Source organism: Schistocerca serialis, chromosome 1 (assembly GCF_023864345.2).
Source record: "Schistocerca serialis cubense isolate TAMUIC-IGC-003099 chromosome 1, iqSchSeri2.2, whole genome shotgun sequence".
Classification (NCBI taxonomy): Eukaryota; Metazoa; Arthropoda; class Insecta; order Orthoptera; family Acrididae; genus Schistocerca; species Schistocerca serialis.
In genome coordinates, this window is record NC_064638.1 from 147,103,478 (window position 1) to 147,126,836 (window position 23,359).

General features: G+C 52.2%; 1 pseudogene; it reads right to left on the reverse strand.

Annotated features, from left to right (window-relative positions):
- Window positions 1-2,426: 2,426 nt before the first annotated feature.
- Window positions 2,427-23,359, reverse strand: part of LOC126457097 (peptidyl-prolyl cis-trans isomerase G-like) — a 74,913-nt pseudogene continuing 53,980 nt past the window's right edge.

Here is a 23,359-nt window from a genome sequence, read left to right on the forward strand (position 1 = left end):
AACCGACAATACCGAATTTAGGGGACGGATGACTTATTCATTTATCCACTAGAATGAATATATTTGAATAAACTAGATAAACACAAATGTAAATTTTAAATAACATTCGAGACAACTGCTTCTAAGGAAAAATATTCAAATTTATAACGAATAAGAATGCACTTTTAACAGTTTTGTACATTGAATGAAGCCAAAATGATATGCAAGTACAATGGCTATGAAACAGCAGGTACGTACTTGTTTCATTGCAGGACACCCATTTTTTCAATGCCTTGTTTGCTAGTCCAAAGGAGTCTTAGTTTCATGTCGCAGCAGTGCATTAAACTACGTCAAAATAAACAAATTTAAATTAACTAGGGACTGAAATAAAAACTACGGATTTTTTAAATTAAGTAGATCAAAACTAAAATAATGGTTCCGAAGCTCTACACGAATACTCACCCACTTCCTTTCAGATTCATACACACAATTTTGTAACTAAGATTAAACGGTAAAGACATACATATAACACTCACGAGAAATATAAATATGACAGTTTAGGATGAAATGCTGAACACCACTTCTTGAAGCACATGAGCAAACTAAAAACTGGAGAGAGAGAGAGAGAGAGAGAGAGAGAGAGAGAGAGAGAGAGAGAGAGAGAGAGAGAGAGAGAGAGCAGTCGGTCTTCTGCCACAAGTGGCCCATCGGGACCGTTCGACCACCTTGTCATCCTCAGTTGAGGATGCGGATAGGAGGGGCGTGGGGTCAGCACACCGCTCTCCCTGTAGTTATGATGGTTTTCTTTGACCGGAGCCGCTACTATTCGGTCGAGTAGCTCCTCATTTGGCATCACGAGGCTGAGTGCACCCCGAAAAATGGTAACAGCGCATGGCAGCTGTATGGTAACCCATCAAAGTGCCGGCCACGCCCGACAGCGCTTAACTTCGGTGATCTCGCGGGAACCGGTGTTTCCACTGTGTGTGATGTCCTTAGGTTAGTTAGGTTTAAGTAGTTCTAAGTTCTAGGGGACTGATAACCACAGAAGTTAAATGCCATAGCGCTCAGAGCCATTTTGAACCTCACCTTTGCCAAAACCTGGCCAAAAAAATATGAAGACATCAGCACAAAATAAAATCTGTAACAATGGAGTTTATCACCGCCCACTGTGGCACTCGTATGACTTACAGCCACCTTCGGCAGTGAGCATCTCTCTGAAGGAAGACTGTGATGTAGGTAGGAAGCCTCAGTACCAATCAGAAATGCTGTTACCGCAGAAGCTTCCACCAGGATGATAAAAAATATCACAACTCTATAGCACAAAGGATTAAATCAGTTTCGTTTACTTTTTTATTGCATTTTCCATATCTTTATCTAATAGGTGTCTTACATACTGGATGGTAAATACAGAATTTAAGAAGAAAATCTTTCTGCCTCTTGTATAACTATAGAGCATTTGCACTCATTTCACAAGATATCCTTCGTAGAAAAAGCCAAAGACCAAGTGAAAATGTTTCCAGATTTCACTCAACAGGATGTGCCAGGTTTTGGCAAAGGTGAGGTTCAAAATGGCTCTGAGCACTATGGCATTTAGCTGCTGTGGTTATCAGTCCCCTAGAACTTAGAACTAGTTAAACCTAACTAACCTAAGGACATCACACACATCCATGTCCAAGGCAGGATTCGAACCTACGACCGTAGCGGTCGCGCAGTTCCAGACTGTAGCGCCTAGACCCGCTCGGCCACTCGGCCGGCGCAAAGGTGAGGGGAAAGTTTTAAAGACAAGATCAGTCTACGCTACACAGGTTTAAATGTAAAACGGAGGCCATTACTTCAATGCTCTCAGTACAAACCAAATATTAAACTTTTGTAATGTTAACTAGGAACTGAATACAGAACGAATCTGTAGTGGCAATGAATTATGAAGACGACACTACGAAGGTGGAACACTGCTTGCTGGAGCTACCTCTCCTAGTTATAAGTGAGGCATCACTGTTAAGTATACCCTGAAAGTAATTTTGTGTACAAAACCGTTCAACATTCTTAGTTTTAAATTACTTTTTACGTGCCTATTAATACTGTGATAGATAAATTTTACACATAGCACTCGCCTGCTTCTAAAGAAGTTTTCTGACGCACAGACATAGGGATAAGTCGTATTGTCTCCTGTAACAGTGCATTAGTTGCAAAATTATAGCAGTGAAATGTTTGACATGGCTACCCTTTAGTTTCATCCCCATCCTCCGTCCTGATTTGCTAGGCGTTCCGGTAGCGCACTTGATTCTTACAACCTCCGAACACATCATCTCTTTATATTAAGTTTTGCCTTATGTCCATTATTATTTAGCCATTCGAGTTTAGTTTTGAGCACAGACAAACAAGATGGTGTTCAAAGTTAATGTTTTTAAACCTTTCTTTGATGTAATTAAGAATTAATGACACAAAAGTTACAACGCGTTCTGATCTTCCACATCTCGTAGTCCTTCTTCCCGTTCTGTTTTACTGTCGCCTTGCATGTCAGATGTCCACAGCATCAGACTGTCCCTCATAAGTCGCAAGACCAGTGTTAAGTCTTTCTTCACTACGACTGTCAAACTTTGCAGTTGCGGCTTTTGCTAGCGTGGAGGCTCTTACAGGCGAGTTCAGAATCTCAAAATAGAAGATGGAGAAATTCAGTACCGAGCTCATCCCAGTGGGCTTGGTACACGGTTGTTCGGTCATTGCGATATCACTGGCTGCCTAATAGCCAACGACGGAGTATACGAGCATTATATATATAACTCTTTCTCCACCTGTGCTCTATATTCATCCTCTAAGCACTTCGAGCTTTTTTTCTGCTCTTTTGTTTTCCTCCCCTTCCTCAATAGAACTGATTATCCTCCAGCTTGCACGCTGATCTCAAATTACATTGATATAGGCGACTGACACGAGACATCGTTCTTCAACAGTTAACTCCACATCTAGTGATGCCGCTTTCTTCATGGCTTCCACCACCTCGTCATGTCTTTCAGCCTATTCCGCAAATTTGGCTTTGTATACGTTATCATGTCTTTCCGACTTGGTTGACGTTCTAAGATTTATAACGCAAAGTGCCGGCAGACCATTATTACACAGATATCTTAGATGGCTCTGCCCTCCATTAGGCCGCAGATGGTGGGTGGATCTGAAGTGGCTGTGTACCTGATCAAATCGAAATTTGCCACGGAGTGCTCTTACTGATGTACTAGGCTCCTTCAGCCGGGATGCAAGACTTTTCACGAGCGTTTACTGCGCTGCTGTACACTCACAGACTTACCGAGTCCCATGCAAAATCTGCTTCCACTTCTCATACCCCCCCCCCTGCGAGTTCGGGGGTAAGAATAGGCCCGCGGTATTCCTGCCTGTCGTACGAGGCGACTAAAAGGAGTCTCAAATGTTTCGGCCTTATGTGATGGTCCCCTCTCGGGTTCGACCTCCATCTTTCTAAATTATTCCGAAGAGCGAGCCAATTGGGGAAGGGCGCTTTACATGGTGCACTGTATCCGTCGTGCATTGAGACCTTTAGCTGGCTTTCTTGTCGTTGCAATGAATGGTGTCCCGCTCGTTTTCCATCTCTTGGGCGAGGATACGTCCCTGGGTGCGATTACCACGCTGCACTGTACAGTGTTGCTTTTAGCTGCGACGACGACCTTGGACATTTTTGCACCTAGGATCCAGCACGGTAGCCAGTCCATTGTGGTGGGGCCGCCATGTACCCTGTTGGTTGTAGCCCCCTGACAACACAGGGATCGCTCAACTGTCTGTGCTGTTAACTCCCCACGTATGCCAAGGAGTAGATGCCCATTTCCCTGGGGCATCGGGACTCCCGGCAATGGCCATCCTGCCAGGTGGCTATTGCTGTGGCTGGGTGGTGCCCGTGGGGAGGGCCCTTGGTCGGAGTAGGTGGCGTCAGGGCGGATGACCCGCAATGAAACGTGGTACATCGTCTCTCGCTGCTGGCCAGCCGCCAGCAGTCTCTAAGCATTCTCGGGCTCAATTTAACGCTCAGAAGTACGATCCGAAAACGTTCCCCTCCCTGGCCACACCGTGGGAGGAACGTAAGTCTCAGGATGGCAGTAGCAGTTATTCGCCCCGATTCTTAGTTTGTACGAGAGCTGATGGGGATTCTTTTGCAGTCTGATGACGAGCTGCACGCCAATTTAGAGCGAAGAGGTGTTCATTTCGTCCGGCGCGTTCATCGGGGTCTGGAGGAAATTCAGATTGCTACCGGTGCCTTCATCATGGCCTTCGAGGGTGATACGTTACCGGAAAAGGTGAAGGTGATGGTCTACCATTGTGACGTCAAGCCCTATATCCCTCCCCCGATGCAGTGCTTAAAGTGCTGGACGTTCGGCCATGTGTCTTCCCGCTGCACTTCCAGCCTCACATGTCGAGATTGCGGACGCCCATCTGATCCCGATACTCCATGTGCTCCGCCTCCCATCTATGTCAACTGTGGGGAGCACCATTCACCTTGCTCGCCAGACTGCAGAATCTTCCAGAAAGAGCTCAAAATCATGGAATATAAGACCCTGGACTGAGTGAACTATACTGAGGCCAAAAGGAAATACGACCAATTACATCCTGTGAGAATGACATCTTCCTACGCCGCTGCTACAACACCTGTGCTAGCTCCATGAGTTTTGCGACTTCCGCCCGGATCGGCGAGTAGTAAAACTCCTCCTGTCCCCTTGCCAGTGGGGGGCTCTACCCACCGGGTTACTCCTGCGCCACCTACATCAGGAGCAACACCACCCCACCCATCGGGGACGTCCGTCCCCGCTTCTAAGTCAGAGAAGTGTCCAACTCCTTCGGCTTCTCATGCTCGCAAGGGATCCCTTAGGTCCCTCCGATCCCAGGTTTACACAAACGGGAAGACTGACGACCGAAAGTGGCGTAAGTGCCCACAATCAGCTTGTCGTAGGGCTTCACGATCCTCCTCAGTCCCGGAGACTGACTCGTTGAAGCCTTCCCAGCCAGTTAAACCCAAGGAACAGTGTGAGAAATCCAAGAAGAGCAGCTCTAAGCCCAAGGTACTCGCGGTGGCAGCCACCCCACCGCATCCTTCCAGCTCTGCGTCTGAGTACGAGGTGGAGATTCTGACGTCCGCTGAGGACCTCGATCTCGCCGGTCAGTCAAACGCCATGGATATCACTAGCACAGGTGCTCAATTGGAGGCAGCAGGTGACTCAGCAGTGTAATCTGCCTTCCAAGTCCCGTCATGCCTTTCTCAGATGTGGGCAATAACACCCTCCAGTGGAACTGCAGCGGTTTCCTCCACCATCTAGCTGAGCTCTGACACCTTATCAGCCTTCACCCGTTCATCTGCATTGCTCTTCAGGAAACTTGGTTTCCAGCAACGCGCACCCCCGACCTCAGTGGCCATCGGGTTTATTATTAAGAACCGTGCAGCTTATGAAAGGGTGTCTGGTGGCGCCTGCATATATGTCCATAACTCTGTTCACAGCGACTCTGTCCCTCTACAAACACATTTAGAGGCTGTCGCTGTTCGCGTGTGGACGCCACAGGCTGTTACCATCTGCAGTCTTTACCTTCCACTGGATGGTGATGTTGCGCAGCATGCCCTGGCCGCGCTGATAGCCCAATTCCCGCCTCCTTTCTTGTTACTGGGCGACTTCAACGCCCATAACCCTCTGTGGGGTGAGTCGGTGGTGCCACCATTGAGCATTTCTTGGCACAGCTCGATCTTTCGCTTTTAAATGATGGTTCCTTCACACACTTCAACGTAGTGCATGGCACGTACTCCACTATCGAACTTTCCATCTGCAGCCCTAGCCTCTTACGATCTGCCCACGACCTGTGTGGTAGTGCCCACTTTCCGATCTTTCTGTCACTGCCATGGCGACACTCTTCTGCGCGCCCTAGCAGATGGGCTATGAATAAGGCTGACTGGGACTTGTTCCCCCCAGGGGGTCCACAACTCTTTCGTGGATACGTGCGTGACGAGCACGGGGCCCCGAGCCATTGCAGCCTTCTTTCTCTCCCGGGCTGCATTTCATTTCCTTTCCTTTCCCTTCCCCTCCTTTCCCCTCCATACCCCTTTCCCCTCGCCCTCTCCTCTCTCTCTATTGGTGTCCTTGCTTATGTTGGCCCCCGCTATCCTCCTGGTTCTGTTGGTTCTACACTCCGGCTTTTTTTGCGTAATCATCTCCTCCTTTTGGCGTTCCTTGGTCCCCCTCTGGGGTTTGACCTCCATTCCAAAATTTCTCTTCCGTAGTGTGAGCCATTTGGGGAAGAGCACCTTACCTAGTGTCTCCGACGTGTGCCCTCATAGTACATTCCACCTTTTCTTTTACGTCGTTGTCTGATGCTAGGGTGCATAGCCAGCACGGTAGCCAGCCCGTGTGGTGGGGTCGCTATGTACCCTTTTGGTTGAGCCCCCTGAACACACAGGGATCACACTTCTGATACCTGAGCTGTGACCTCCTCATGCATGCCTTGGAGTGGTTGCTCGTCATCCTGGAGCATCGGAACTCCCGGCAATGGCCGCCGTGCCAGACGGCCCTTGCTGTGGCTGGGTGGCGCCCGTGAGGAGAGCCCCTGATCGGAGTGGGTGGTATCAGGGCGGACGCTATGCAGATGAAACGCATACGGGTCCAAAACTCTGGCCGCTCTTCTGCGGCCGTCTCTCTGCGTGGTACTGATTCCTCAAGTGCTGCTTCTCTTGCCCCTTCGGCCTTCCCTTCCGTGGCTACCCCCTGGGAGGAGGGTCAGGCGCGTCGTCTAGGGGCAAAACCTTTCCCCCGTTATCTAGTTTGCACCAGGACTGATGGAGATACTTTCACCAGTGTCAAACCTTTATTCTTTGTGGAACACATTGAAGACAAGTTCGGCGAAGTGGACTCCCTGAGCAAGATGCGGTCGGGTTCGTTACTGATAAAAACTGCTTCGGCTGCCCAATCTGCGGCCCTTCGTGCCTGTACCCATCTTGGCACAATTCCCGTGTCCATTACCCCTCACCAGTCTCTAAATATGGTACAAGGTGTGATTTTTCACAGAGACCTCATCCTTCAAACTGATGAGGAACTTCGGGACAATCTCGGACGGCGGGGTGTTCACTTTGTTCGGCGTGTTCAGAAGGGTCCTAAAGATCATCGTATTGATACTGGTGCCTTTATCCTGGCCTTTGAAGGGGATACCCTTCCTGAGAAAGTTAAGATTATGGTCTATCGCTGTGATGTGAAGCCGTACATCCCACCTCCTATGCGGTGTTTTAAGTGCTTGCGTTTTGGCCACATGTCTTCTCGCTGTACCCAGGACCCTCTCTGTGGTGACTGTGGACGTCCACTCCATGAGGGGAGTCCCTGTGTTCCCCCTCCTGTATGTGTAAATTGTCGTGGTAGTCATTCTCCTCGTTCAGCAGATTGCCCCGTCTATAAGAAAGAAAAAAAGATACAGGAGTATAAGTCTCTTGATCGTTTAAGCTACACAGAGGCCCGTAAGAAATACGCACGATTGCACCCTGTGTCCATGACATCTAGTTACGCCTTGGTTACATCTTCATCCCTTCCTCCCCCTTCCTTACCCCCATCCCGGACCCCTCTCCTTCCCCCCTCCCCTGCGGCTCCCACACCTTCTCCTCTGGGCGCTGCTCCCCCTCCCCAGCCGGAGAAGTGTCCCACTCCTTCGGCGTCTGCCGGTCAAGGGCGCCTCTCCCGGGATGCCCCTTCCCGGCACCTTCCAGGTCAAAGGTCTGCTGCAGCGCGGCGACCGCGAGAGCCGCGGTCTATCGGCCCCCCGGTCGCCCGGTCTCTTTCTGTTCCTGATCTTGCTGCAGCTGGCTCCATTATGCCACACAGCCCTCCTCGATCTCAGCCTGAAAAGAAGAAGAAACATAAGTCCCGGAACAAAGAGCCTCTGGTGTCACCAGAGGTCCCTTCCCCGGCTTCACAACCGGATTCTGACCTGTCGTTTATGGATGTCGCCCCCTCCTTGTCGGTGACGGGTGGGGACCCGGCGGTATGACTGGATTTAGCGTGTTCAGCCCTCATTTCAACCATCGTTCTGTGGTTCTCCAGTGGAATTGTAATGGCTACTATCGTCACCTTCCGGAATTGAAATCCCTTCTTTCGTCCTACTCAGCAGCTTGTGTGGTTCTCCAGGAATCTCATTTTACTGATGCTCACTCACCGACCCTCCGTGGGTTCCGTGTTTTCTGTCGAAATCGGGTCGGACCCTTGCGGGCTTCTGGTGGCGTTTGTACGTTGGTTCGTACAGACATTGCTAGCACGTGGATTCCTCTCCACACTACATTGGAAGCGGTTGCTGTTAGGGTCCACTTAGACTCTGCAGTCACAGTATGCAATCTTTATCTCCCTCCTGACAGGACTCTTACACCTGCTGCCTTAACCACCCTTCTTCAGCAACTTCCTCCTCCCTTCCTCCTCCTTGGGGATTTTAATGCTCATCATCCTTTGTGGGGCAGTGCCTTTCCATCTAGACGAGGTCTTCTTATAGACCAATTTATTGCAGACCACGACCTATGCCTTCTTAATGATGGCTCCCCTACTCATTTCAGTGCTGGTCATGGTACCTTTTCTGCCATTGATCTTTCTCTTTCTTCTCCCTCTCTCCTCCCTTCATTACACTGGTCGCCACACGACGACCTTTGTGATAGTGACCATTTCCCGTTGATTATCACGCTCCCTTCCCGCTCCCCGATGGACAGGTTACCTCGTTGGTCTTTCCACCGCGCCGATTGGCCTCTATATACTGCACAGGTCGAGTTTTCTCCCTCTTTGTTGGGTTGTATTGATGACGTCCTACGTGACGTGTCTGCCGCGATTGTTCGCGCTGCTAACCTTGCTGTCCCGCGCTCATCTGGACAATTTCGTCGTCGGCAAGTCCCGTGGTGGAGTACGGCCATTGCCATTGCCATCCGTGATCGCCGTCGAGCTTTGCAACACTTTAAGAGGCACCCATCTGTAGCCAGCCTTTCTACCTTTAAGCGCCTTCGCGCTAAAGCCCGTTATTTAATTAAACAGAGCAAACGGATATGTTGGGAACGATTCGTTTCTTCCCTTGGTTCCACTGTCCCTCTGTCACGGGTATGGGCTACACTTCGCTCTCTCCAAGGTTGCCATCGGCAGTCCACCCTCCCAGGCCTTCACCTCCCAGATGGCATTTGTACGGACCCATTAGTTCTCGCAGAACATCTTGCGACCCATTTTGCAGTGGCATCAGCGTCGGCCTCCTATCCAGCTGCTTTCCTTCATCAAAAACAGCAGGCTGAAGCTGTCACCTTATGTTTCACCACTTGTGAGTCAGAATCTTACAACGAACCTTTCACTGAATGGGAATTTCTTTCTGCTCTATCTTCTTCTCATGATACGGCCCCTGGCCCAGATTCCATTCATAACCAGCTGCTTCAACATCTCAGTGCTCCACAACGGCACCATCTTCTTCGGGTGTTTAACCGTATCTGGCTCCAGGGTGACTTCCCTTCTCAGTGGAGGGATAGCATTGTGGTTCCTGTCCTTAAGCCTGGTCAGAACCCCCTATCTGTTGACAGCTATCGGCCAATTAGTTTGACCAATGTTGGTTGTAAGTTACTTGAACGGCTGGTAGCCCGTCTGCTCACTTGGGTCCTCGAATCTCGGGATCTATTGTCCCCTTACCAGTGTGGCTTTCGAGAGGGACGATCTCCAATCGATCATTTGCTTCGCTTGGAATCCGCAGTTCGGCAGGCTTTTTCCCAGCGCCGCCATTTGGTTGCAGTGTTTTTTGACCTTCGCAAGGCCTATGACACGGCCTGGCGCCATCACATCTTACTAACCCTTCATCAGTGGGGTCTTCGGGGCCCACTCCCGATTTTTATCCGCCAGTTCCTGATCCATCGGTCATTCAGAGTTCGAGTTGGTACTGCTTTTAGTTCTCCACGGACCCAGGAGACGGGCATCCCACAGGGTTCTGTCTTGAGTGTCCTTCTTTTCCTCATTGCTATCGATGGACTTGCGGCCTCTGTCGGTCCCTTGGTCGCCCCTGCCCTGTATGTGGATGATTTCTGCATTTGGGTTAGTTCCTCCTCGATGCCATCTGCAGAACGGCAGCTCCAGGTGGCTATACGGCGTGCCTCTGCATGGACCCTCTCACACGGGTTTCAATTCTCTCCTTTAAAATCGCGGGTGGTCCACTTCTGTCGCCGTACTACGGTCCACCCTGATCCAGAGCTCTATCTCGCTGCACAAAGATTGCCTGTGGTTCCACAGTTTCGTTTCCTAGGTCTTCTTTTCGACAACAAGCTCACTTGGCTGCCCCATATCAGACTCCTGAAGGTAGGATGTTTCCGAAAACTCAATGTCCTTCGCTTCCTTGCCCACTCCTCTTGGGGTGCGGACCGTTCCCTCCTCCTCCGTCTTTATCGTGCTCTAGTTCTGTCACGTTTGGACTATGGTTGTCAAGTTTATGGTTCAGCTGCTCCTTCCACGCTGCACGTGCTGGATCCAGTCCACCATCGTGGTATCCGTTTGGCCACCGGTGCATTCCCTACGAGCCCTGTTGATAGTCTCTTGGTTGAAGCTGGGATCCCCCCCCTTTCTGTTCGGCGGTCCCAGCTTCTGGTGTCTTATGCCCTTACTATCCGTTCTTCTCCCGCTCATCCTTCCTATTCTATCCTATTCCCAGACCATGGACGTCGCCCGCCTGACTCCCGCCCTCGGGCGGGTTTATCGGTTGGGCTGCGCCTTGCGTCTCTTACCCGTGATTTTCGGCTTCCTTCTTTGTCCTGTCTTCCTCGCTCCCTCCCCTCCACCCCTCCTTGGTTAGTTCCTCGGCCTCGCATTCGGATGGATCTCCGCCGCGGTCCGAAAGATTCCATCCCCCCAGTGGTGTTCCGTTCCTTTTTCCGCCAAATTTTATGGGAGTTTCGGGATGCTGTTGTTTTTTACACTGATGGCTCTAAATCTGCTGATCATGTTGGGTATGCCTTCACGTCCTTTGTTGGAACGGAAAATCATCTACTGCCACCCTCATGTGGGGTGTTTACTGCGGAATTGATGGCAATTTCCCGGGCCCTTACCTTTATTAAACACTCCCAACACAACCGCGTTTTGTTATGTACGGACTCGTTGAGTGGCCTTGTTGCTATTGACCGGTGTTTTTCGCGCCATCCCTTGGTCTCTGCCATCCATGACCATCTCGCTGATATTCACCGTGTTGCTTGTTCCATTGATTTCCTATGGGTCCCGGGCCATGTGGGTATCCCGGGTAATGAGCTCGCTGATCGTTTGGCTGGGGGAGCAGTTACTTACCCCCCGTTTTCTGTAACCCCTCCTGCAGCGGATTTACGGCTTCACATCAAATCCCACTTTGCACAGTCATGGGCCAATTCTTGGGAGGCTACTCCACTGTCTAATAAACTTCGTGCCATTAAGGTGAATCCAGGCCCATGGCGTTCTTCCTTTAGCCTCTCCCGCAAGGACTCGACCACACTGTGTCGTCTCCGCATTGGCCATACCAGGCTGACCCATGGTTTCCTTTTGCGTGATGAGCCACCCCCACTATGTGGTTGTGGAGCCTTCCAGTCAGTGGCCCACATTTTGGTTGAATGCCCCCTTCTTTTGGCTCTGCGTGCTAAGTACAGACTCCCCCACACTTTACCTTTGATGTTGGCTGACGATTCCCGGATGGTCTCTCTGGTTCTAGGTTTCCTCCGGGAGAGTGGTTTTTATTCTCAGTTTTAAAGTTTTTAATCTCCCTCTGGTGTTGGGGCGGGGCGGTGAGTGTTTGGGTGTCTCCCACTGTAGGCAGTGTTCAGAGATTCCCGATTCACCTCCCTGACCCGAATCCTCTTTTCTTTCCCTTTTACTCTGTTTTTACCCCTTCTTTTTAAGGCTTGGTTAGTTTTTCTATTCCCATCCATACTTTCTGCATTATAGCAGTTGTACCTTTTAAGACACAGGTGGTCTTGCCTATGCTGCTTCAGCATAGTGTTGGGTCCGTTCTCTTGCCAACTTCCTTCATTTGTTTTTACTAATGACAACGTGACTGCCCTTTTACGTTTCCCCTTTTTCTGTTTTATTTTTCTGACTATACTGAGATGTCCCGTTAGCAGAATGGAGTCTATTTGCAACAAGGGACTGATGACCTTGCTGTTTGGTCCCTTTAACCTCAAACAACCAACCAACCAACTGGGACTTGTTCTCCTCCACTGCCGCTATTGAGCCGCTCTCTATTGATGACATTGATGCGGTGGTTCAATCGGTCACCACCGGCATAGTTACTGCCGCCGAATCTGCCATTCCCCGTTCTTCTGGGTCCCCTCGGCGGCGGACTGTGCCTTGGTGGTCGCCTGAGATCGCTGAAGCGATTAAAAATCGCTGGCAGGCGCTCCAGCGTCACAAGCGTGAATCCTACATCGACCACCTTATCACCTTCAAACGGCTGCGTGCGCTAGCCCGCCTCCTTATCCGCCAACGCAAGCAGGAGTGCTGGGAGCGGTATGTGTCCCCCATTGGCCTCCATGTCACTCCATCACAGGTCTGGGCCAAGATTCGATGCGTCTACAGCTATCGGACCCCTGTCACCATCCTGCGCTCTCACTGAATGCAGCAGTTTGTACAGACAATGAAGAAATTGCCAAAAGCTTGGCCGAGCATTTTGCTCTGAGTTCCGCTTCTTCCAATTACCCACTGGCATTCGGCTCCATTAAAGAGCGGATGGAACATCGGAGCCTTTCTTTTCGCACCCACCATTCTGAATCCTGCAATGCTCCATTCAGTGTGTCGGAATTTCACAGTGCCCTTGCCGCTTGCCCTGATACCGCTCCTGGGCCAGATGGCATCCACTGTCAGATGCTGACACACCTTTCAGTGGACTGCAAGCGACGCCTCCTCGACGTTTACAACCGTCTCTGGGTTGCAGTCGTGTTTCCGTCGCAATGGTGGGAAAGCATTGTCATCCCCGTTTTGAAACCGGGCAAGAGCCCTTTGGAGGTGGACAGCTACCGCCGCATTATCCTCACCAACGTTTTGTGCAAATTGCTCGAACGCATGGTGGGGCGGCGTTTGTGTTGGGTCCTTGAGTCGCGCGGTCTCCTCGCTCCATCCCAGGGTGGCTTCCATCGGGGCCGGTCTGCAGCGGACAATTTGGTGTGGCTGGAATCTGCTATCCGTACGGCCTTTGCTCGTCGTGAGCATCTCTTTGCTGTCTTTTTTGATCTGCGAAGGGTGTATGACACCACTTTGGGCATCACATCCTTACTACGTAGCATGAGTGGGGTCTTCGTGGTCAGCTCCCGGCTTTTCTTCAAACCTTTTTATTGCGCCGCTCTTTCCCGGTGAAAGTGGGTGCCGTGGGGTCGTCAGTGTCTCCTTCTTTGTATGCCAACGACTTCTGCATCTCACTTGGCTCCACGACTACGGGAGTCGCCGAATGCAGGCTGCAAGTAGCCATTCGCAAGGCAGCATCATGGGCTCTGACTCATGGTTTTCAGTTCTCTGCAACCAAGACTCGAGTTATGCACTTCTGCAGGCGTCGGACGGTCCACCCTCAGCCTGAACTTTACCTCGACGGCCACCTGCTTGAAGTGGTAGACACTTGCCGCTTCTTAGGACTCGTCTTTGATGGCTGGCTCACATGGGTTCCTCATATTACTCAGCTGAAGCAAAAGTGCTGGCGGCACCTCAACGCCCTCTGCTGCATGAGCCACACATCTTCGGGTGCGGATCGCTGCACGCTGTTGCGATTATACAGAGCCCTTGGGCAGTTCAGCCTTGATTATGGGAGCCTGGCCTATGGGTCTGCATCACCCTCAGTGTTGAAGTTGTTAGACCCCATCCACCACTGTGGGGTTCGGCTTGCAACTGGCGCTTTTCGTACGAGCCCTGTGGATAGTCTACTGGTCGAGGCCGGGGTTTCCCTGTTGCGGATTCGCCGCCATCGACTGCTCGCCGACTATGCTGTCCACGTGCATTGCTCGCCCGGCCATCCCAATCATCGCCTGCTTCTCCCTGCCGTGGTCCTCCATCTGCCCGAACGGCGACCTCGGTCTGGGCTTTCCATAGCTGTCTGCGTCCAGTCCCTGCTGTCATTCCCTCTTCTGCCTCCCTTCCGGGACTGTGCACCTACGCCTCCCTGGTGTTTACCCCAGCCGTCCGTCCGTCCGTCTGGACTTGGCACAGGGACCCACAGACTCGGTTCCGCCTGTGGCCCTCCGTCGCCGTTTTCTTGCGCTCCTTGCCTCATTTTCGGGCTGAGAGACTGTCTTCACTGATGGATCCCTGGTTGATGGTCGCACTGCCTACGCTTTTGCTCACGCTGCCCATGTTGAACAGCGCTCATTGCCGGCTGGCTGCAGTATTTTTACTGCAGAGCTGGTGGCCATATTGCGCGCTCTTGAGCATATGCGCCCCCAGGGGCTCAGCATTCATTTGCTGAGGACGGGCTTGGCGACCCCGAGGTCCTGAGCTGGGGACTGGTCGGCGCCGCCAGTCTCCTGTCACTGTAACCGCCAGACATGCTTCAGCGACCACCGTATGGCGCGGCGGTGGAATGTTGTGTGCTGTGGGGAATGGTAATCTTGGCTTGACTGCCTGGATTGCGAGGAAGGCCGACGTCTATAAAAACCCCTCATTCTTCCGGTGTGCTCCGTGCCTATGAGATGCATGGCTGTTGAGGTGGAACAGTCGCAAGCGGGCAACCTCTATGGCACCTGCCACACCCCAGTTGTATAAGGCTTACTCAGGCATGCGGGGCTCTGTCTGAGCGGACCTTTAGTTCCCTAGCTGCTCGTGGGACCGCAATGGACCCTTCGACCTCTACATTTCCCCCTACCAGTGGATTGGGTGGGCCACTGGTAGGAAAACACACCCCATCGAAGAAGCGACTTCGTGCTGCGAGTCCTCCAGCGCCTAGTGTTGATCGAGATTTGTCAGACTGTCGTAACAGAGCACATGCTGATAATCAGAATGCTTTTGATTATTAAACGGAAGGAGGGTAGCTTTGAGAGGGTTTCTCCCTTTTACATCCACGAGGGTCTTGAGGGAATTGCAGGAACACTTAGATCCGTGAAGCGACTGCGCAATCGGACTCTGTTAGTTGAGACATCTAGTTCCCGTCAAGGCGCTTCTCTTCGGAAAGCAACCTGTCTCGGTGAGTACGCTATCGAGACCGAGCTTCACTCGACTCTGAACTACAGTAAGGGTGTTGACATGTATGGACTTGGTGCATATCCCCACAGACAAGTTAAAATCTGAATGGGCTGATGAAGGTATTGTTGACATGCAGCATATTATGAAGCGAGTCGATGGGGACCTAGTCAAATCCGACTCGTTTATTCTCACGTTCAGTTACCCACGACTCCCAGAGCATGTTAAAGCGGGGTTCTTACGTTTGCCAGTAAGGCCATATTTCCCCAACCCAATGCACTGCTTTAAATGTCAGCGCTTTGGGCATACTACTTGTGGTAAATGTGGTGAGCCTGCCCATGAAGGAGCTGATTGTTCATCGCCTGTGAAGTGCCTGAATTGCTCTGGGAGTCACTCTGTCTGGAGCCGGGTCTGCCCCATCTATCACGACGAACGGAAGATACAGGAGATAAAAACATCCAAGCGCATCCCCTATGGTGAGGCCAAGAAGCTCTTCAAGGCCATGCAACCTTCTGTGTTTACTACATCTTTCGCTTCCGCTCTGAAAAAACCGGTACAAATGGCCACTGTTGCTACGCAAACGGAGGTTGCTAGTGTTAGCACTAATATCTGCGTTTGCCAGTGCACTTGTGCTGCTGCGGTTGTTTTGCAACCTGCGGCTCTTTTCGCAACGTCGGACAAGGCTGTGGTTGCTGACATTGGGGTACTTCCTCCCTCACCACATATGGGGCCTTCTGCCCAGGCGAGTAATGCTCCACCTGTTGAGAAGGCTCTGCATTCTACGCCCCCCAAGACAGACGCCGAAGCTGAAGGATTTGCCACCTGCGGAGACTAGTCAGGGTCGTTCCAATGACGAGGCCGTCGTACTGTCTGACGTCTCCCGTGGGTCGTCATCGGAGCTGATGGACCTTGACGTCGACCGGAGGCGATCTTCTCGCCCCAGGAATAAATCTCCGGCCAGTACAGGCTCTCCTCCAAAGCACAGAGGCAGGGTGAGAGTTCAGCCACCCTGATCACTGGCTCCCATATTACAGTGGAACCTGAATGGGTTCAGGACGCATGTGGCCGAATTACAGCTCCTTGTACGAGAGTGCCCTTTGTGCTTATGTCTCCAAGAGACACATTTTCGGGCCACTGATGCTCCATCTTTAGGGGGCTATACCGTCTATTGGAAAGATGATCTGACGGGGGGAAAGGGCAAAGGGTGGTGTTCGCTTTTTGTCCGTGACATGCACCCCTCATCTGAGCTCCCTCTCGTTACAGACTTGCAAGCAGTTGCAGTTGACCATCTTGTGGGTCGGAGGCCCACAGTCTGTTCACTGTACTTACCACCTCAGGATGCGATAGACTCTGAGGCTCTCGAAGACCTTATTAGCCAACTCCCCCACCCATTTCTTCTTCTGGGGGACATTCAATTCTCATAATGTCTTATGGGGCTCTTCGACTACTTGCTCCAGGGGTCGCATTCTGGAAAGCTCATGATGTCTTAAGAACTGTGCATCCTCAACTCTGGTGCTCCCACTCATTTCTGTACTGCTTCTGGATCGTCAACAGCTATTGACCTTTCCTTTTGCTCTCAAGCACTAGCGGATTCTGCTGTGTGGGAGGTTGCTGCTGACCTACCTTCTAGTGACCACTTCCCTCTTTGGCTTCGCCTCCTGGATGAGGCTATGGCATTACCAGTGCCGCCCCGGTGGCACCTCTGCCGAGCTGACTGGACACTTTTCAGCCAACTGGCTGTTTTGGAACACCGTTCCAGCGTCCACGAATGGGTAGACCATGTTACAGCCGTGATCTCCCATGCTGCTGAATTGTCAATCCCACGGTCCTCCTGTCATCCCAAGAGGTGTCCTGTCCCTTGGTGGACCACTGAGTGCCACTCAGCCATCCGAGCCCGCCGTGCAGATCTGCGCCACTTCAAGTGCCATCCCTCAGCTGAAAACCTTGCGGCCTTTCGAGTGGCAAGGGACAAAGCGCGGCGCGTGATTAAAGAGAGCAAACGACGGTAATGGCAAACGTTCTTGAACTCCATCTCCCGCTCCACTAATTCTACGAAAGTATGGGAAGCCATCAGGAGGAGTTCCGGGAAACACTTGTTACTGCCTTCCAAGGAAGGTCTCCTGAATTGTTTTAATATGATATGGTTATCCGGCACATATCCTGACTCGTGGCGGGAGGCGATTTTGATTCCCCTCCTCAAACCGTGGAAGGACCGAATGCATCCCAGTAGTTATCGGAGTATTGCTTTGACGAGCTGTGTCGGGAAGACGTTGGAATGCATGGTCAACCGTCGCCTGGTTTGGCTGCTCAAGACCAGGCAGCTCCTTCGCCCCTCGGTGTGGCTTCCGGAGATGTCGTTCCACTATAGACAACTTGACCCTGCTTGAGGCGGCCATCCAGCAGGCCTTCCTACGTAACCAGCATTGTCTAGGCGTATTCTTTGACATTCATAGGGCGTATGACACTACTTGGCGCCGCCATATCCTCAATCAACTCCATGAGTGGGGCTTTCGTGGCCGTCTCCCCATCTTCATTCGGTCCTTTCTTTTCCACCGCCTCTTTCGATATAGGGTTGGTAATGTGCTATCTGATTTGTATGTGCAGGAGAATGGTGTTCCTCAGGGAAGCGTTTTAAGTGTCACTCTCTTTGCCGTCGTCATTAACTGTATCACGTCCACTATCCGGAGTCCTGCCCAATGCTCCTTGTTTGTGGACGATTTTGCTGTTTTCTGTTCTTCCTCCAGTCTTATCACTGCTAGTCGGCAGTTGCAGTGTACGATACAGCGATTAGAGGCATGGACTGCGAAGACGGGTTTTAGCTTTTCTGCAGACAAATGTGTGTGTGTGTGTGTGTGTGTGTGTGTGTGTGTGTGTGTGTGTGTGTGTGTGTGTGTGTGTTCATTTTAATCGTTCTCGACGTCTTTTTATCTCCCCTGAATGACGTCTGAGGGACACCATTCTTCCTTTTAGCGACACTGTGCGGTTCCTGGGCATCACTTTTGATTCAAAGTTGTCGTGGTTGCCTCACCTTAAAGGCCTCAAGGTGCGGGCCCTGAAGGCACTGAATATTTTGAAGTGTCTGAGCCATCTGTCCTGGGGAGCAGATCGGGCGCGTCTGCTGCAGTTTTATAGGTCTTTCGTCCGATCGCGTCTTGACTATGGTTGCACCGTGTATGGGTCAGCAAGGCCTTAGTATCAAAAGATTCTTGACGCAGTACACCATGAGGGTATCAGGTTGGCCACTGGTGCCTTGCGTACCAGTCCCATCCCCAGCCTGTGTGCTGAGGCAGGGGAACCGCCGCTCGCCATCCGGCGGAAACTCCTCATGGTGCGACGGGTGTGTCAATCCCTTGCCTGTCCTACCTCCCCTGCGTACCCTACCGTTGCCCAACCGCCTATGGAACGTCTCTTTTCCAGTCGTCCCAGGGCCACGAGACCATTTGGGATTCGTGCCAAGCATTTGCTTGAGTCCCTTGGTGTGGAACGTGTGGCCCCCAACGACAAGGTTTTACTCTCCTGCCTTCCTGGTTGCTTCAGACGCCCAGCGTCCTTTTAGACTTGTCGGAGTACTGGAGGAGCTGCACTCCTGCGTTTGTTTTTACATCCTTACTTTCCGATATTTTACACCAGCATCCCAACCATGTACCAGTATTTACGGATGGCTCTAAACAGGGGGACTCTGTTGGTTGTGCTGTTGTTTTCCCTGATCGAGTGGTCAAGTTACGGCTTCCTGTGGCGTTAACCATCTTTGATGCCGAATTGTTTGCCATCTTGGGGGCATTGGAGCAGATGAGATGTGTTCCCAGTCTTAAGATCCTCATCTGTTCAGACTTCCTGAGTGTCCTTCAGACCATGCAACACATGTACCCCGCGGATACGGTCGTCTAGAACATCCATGATGTCCTCCACCACCTGCAACGGCAGGGGAAGGAGGTTTCCTTCTGCTGGGTGCCGGGGCACGTGGGTATTAGGGGAAAAGAACTGGCGGATGTGGCTGCCAAAGATGAATGTTCCCTCCCTCACGTTATTGCATGTGCCGTCCCCCTCCATGCTGTTACCTCCCTGCTGCGTTTTCGCGTTCTGCGTCAGTGGGAGGAGGAGTGGCTGGCAGTCGGTGAAAATACGCTGCGTCTGGTCAAGGCCACCACGCGGCCATGGCGTACGTCCTACCAGTCATGCAGGCGGGATGAGGTTCTCCTCACTCGCCTCCGCATCGGGCACAGTCCCTTAACGCATGGTTTTTTACTCCGGCGGGAGGACCCCCCAATCTGCAGTGCTTGTGGCGTCCAGATTACTGTCCGCCACATTTTACTTGACTGTCTTTTGGTCTCTGACCAGAGGGCGGTGGTTTCTTTGCCACCGGATTTGCCCTCTATTTTGCAAGATGACGCAACGACTGTAGATAAGGTCTTACGGTTTTGTGTCCTGTCCAATTTGTTGCCTCGGATTTAAGGGAGAGGGTTTTACTGTGCTGCTGGGTGACGGGCTCACCCCGGTTTTAGGTAAGAGGTCAGCCAGTCACGATTACCTCCTTGTTTGCCTTCGGTTTCTGTTCTCTTTTCCTTGTTTCCCTTCCTTTTTAGTGTGTTCCTTCTCCTCTTGTTTTGCGTCTGTATGTGAGGATTTGGAACTGCGTCAGGTCTGTGTCTTTTAGCCATTCTCCTTGTTCGCTGTTCGTCGTAGTCCCTTCACTGCATGTGTTCCTGTTTTTATGCGTTTGGGCGCTGATGACCACGCTGTTTAGCACCCGTAAACCACACACACACACACACACACACACACACACACACACACACACACACACACACACACACACACAAAAAATCACTATCACTCAGACACCCACAGACACTCTTAGACGCGCGCACGCGCGCACTCTCTCGGGCACGCGCGCACTCTCTCGGGCACGGGCGCTCACTCAGACACACACACCCCCCTGCGGGTGCGGGGATTAGAATAGGCCCGAGGTATTCCTGCCTGTCGTAAGAGGCGACTAAAAGGAGTCCCACCCCCTCAAGGGGGTCGTCAGTGCCTGCGTCCGGAGACTGACGTTTCCACGACCTCTATTTGCGGTCATTTTGCTTTTTCACTTCTCGTTTCTTCCTTCCTCTGGTTGGTTCCTTTCTTTGCTCTTTTCCACCTCACTGTCTTCCTTACTCTTTCCCGTGTCTTCTTCTCCTTGCCTTCTCCTGGCCTTCTTCTCCTTGCCTTCTCCTGGCCTTCTTCTCCTTGCCTTCTTCTCCTTGCCTTCTTCTCCTTGCCTTCTTCTCCTTGCCTTCTTCTCCTGGCCTTCTTCTCCTGGCCTTCTTCTCCTGGCCTTCTTCTCCTGGCCTTCTTCTCCTGGCCTTCTTCTCCTGGCCTTCTTCTCCTGGCCTTCTTCTCCTGGCCTTCTTCTCCTGGCCTTCTTCTCCTGGCCTTCTTCTCCTGGCCTTCTTCTCCTGGCCTTCTTCTCCTGGCCTTCTTCTCCTGGCCTTCTTCTCCTGGCCTTCTTCTCCTGGCCTTCTTCTCCTGGCCTTCTTCTCCTGGCCTTCTTCTCCTGGCCTTCTTCTCCTGGCCTTCTTCTCCTGGCCTTCTTCTCCTGGCCTTCTTCTCCTGGCCTTCTTCTCCTGGCCTTCTTCTCCTGGCCTTCTTCTCCTGGCCTTCTTCTCCTGGCCTTCTTCTCCTGGCCTTCTTCTCCTGGCCTTCTTCTCCTGGCCTTCTTCTCCTGGCCTTCTTCTCCTGGCCTTCTTCTCCTGGCCTTCTTCTCCTGGCCTTCTTCTCCTGGCCTTCTTCTCCTGGCCTTCTTCTCCTGGCCTTCTTCTCCTGGCCTTCTTCTCCTGGCCTTCTTCTCCTGGCCTTCTTCTCCTGGCCTTCTTCTCCTGGCCTTCTTCTCCTGGCCTTCTTCTCCTGGCCTTCTTCTCCTGGCCTTCTTCTCCTGGCCTTCTTCTCCTGGCCTTCTTCTCCTGGCCTTCTTCTCCTGGCCTTCTTCTCCTGGCCTTCTTCTCCTGGCCTTCTTCTCCTGGCCTTCTTCTCCTTGCCTTCTTCTCCTTGCCTTCTTCTCCTTGCCTTCTTCTCCTTGCCTTCTTCTCCTTGCCTTCTTCTCCTTGCCTTCTTCTCCTTGCCTTCTTCTCCTTGCCTTCTTCTCCTGGCCTTCTTCTCCTTGCCTTCTTCTCCTTGCCTTCTTCTCCTTGCCTTCTTCTCCTTGCCTTCTTCTCCTTGCCTTCTTCTCCTTGCCTTCTTCTCCTTGCCTTCTTCTCCTTGCCTTCTTCTCCTTGCCTTCTTCTCCTTGCCTTCTTCTCCTTGCCTTCTTCTCCTTGCCTTCTTCTCCTTGCCTTCTTCTCCTTGCCTTCTTCTCCTTGCCTTCGTCTCCTTGCCTTCGTCTCCTTGCCTTCGTCTCCTTGCCTTCGTCTCCTTGCCTTCGTCTCCTTGCCTTCGTCTCCTTGCCTTCGTCTCCTTGCCTTCGTCTCCTTGCCTTCGTCTCCTTGCCTTCTTCTCCTTGCCTTCTTCTCCTTGCCTTCTCTGGTCTCCGCCTCGGCGTTTGAGACAGTCTGTCCTCTCTCTCCCTCTCTCTCTTCTTTTTCCTCTTCTTCCTTCCTCCCAGTGCGTGCCTGAAGGCCGACCCACGCGTTCGCACGCGTAGCCGGTGACGGGGTAACGCGTAATTCCCCGTCCTGGGTAGACATGTAAGGCACGCGCATACCCCCTGGGAAAGGCCAGGCCCGGGGAGGGGTGATTGCCTGAGCTGATACCTTCTGACCATGCCAATTGGTCCCTCCGTCTGTTTCTCGGGAGGTGTGACCTGGGGTGTAAACATTCACCTAAGGCGGGAGTGCCCTCTGAGAGGGTCCCCACAAGGAAGGAGCGCGCCATCGGAGACGCTGGCAATCATGGGGGATTCTTCCGCAATGGATTTCACTCCATCTGTCTCGACTTCTGCCCAAAAACGGAAACGTGACCAGCCACCAGTGACAGAAGTACTACCGCCTGCCCCACAGTTCCTCGTCGTTTCTCGATCTGAGTACGGAAAGGATTTTTCCTCTGTCAACCCTTTCGTTATCCAGAAGGGTGTAGATGCCATAGCCGGATCTGTCAAATCTTGTACCAGGTTGCGTAACGGTACCTTATTACTAGAAACTGAGAGCGCCTTTCAGGCACAAAAACTGCTTTGGGCCACACTCCTGTACACGTTCCCTGTGAGAGTGGAGGCTCACCGAACTTTGAATTCGTCTCGTGGTGTGGTCTATACTAGCTCCCTCGACGGATTGACTGACGAGGAGATTCAATCATTCCTCGCTGAGCAGGGCGTGACGGCTGTCCATAGGGTCATGAAAAAGGTCAACAATAACCTTGTACCGACCCGGACACTTTTCTTGACCTTCGATAGTGTTAAGCTGCCATCGCGCATCAAGGCGGGCTATGAGGTTATTTCTGTTCGCCCCTATGTCCCGACACCTACGCGCTGCTACCAGTGTCAGCGTTTCAATCACACTCGACAGTCTTGTTCCAATGCGGCTAAATGTGTCACTTGTGGCAGGGATGCCCATGAGGGTGACTGTCCACCTCCGTCTCCTCGTTGTGTGAACTGTCAGGGTGACCATGCCGCATCCTCCCGCGACTGTCCTGTCTATAAGGAAGAACGCTGTATCCAAGAAATTCGGGTCAAAGAGAAAGTGTCCACCTCGGCTGCTCGCAAGCTATTGGCTAGTAGGAAGCCCACGCTGCTCCCAGTGGGGAAATACAGTACTGTCCTCGCCTCTCCTCGGACTACCAGGGAGGTGGCAACCCAGACATGCGATCTGACCTTCAGCACCACGGTCGTCCGTTCGGCCAGTGCTAAGATCGCCCGGTCAACGTCTCCTCTTCCTCCCGTCACCCCTCAGACACAAGCACCTTCATCAGCTTCTGCCAAGACGAAGACCAAGAAGTCCGATGCATGGGCCTTCAAGAAGGAACCGTCCCGTGCAGACTTCCTACATACCTCGACCTCCCAGCCTTCGACCGGAACTTCCACCAAACGTCCTTCCAAGAAGGCTCATAGGAAGCACAGTTCTCCTTCTCCGCCACGACGCCTTTCTTCACCTGCGCCACCCAGCGGTTGCCGCCCCAGGCCGTCATCCGTTTCGCCTGGCCGCACTGCTGGTAGCCGAACATCTGGCCGTTCACCGGCGGAGGCAGCTCCCCCTCCCAGCCATCTTCCCAAGATGGCCGATGAACCTATAGACCCCATGGACGATGACTGTCCGCCTACTGATAGCGGCGGCAGTGCTCGCTCGAAG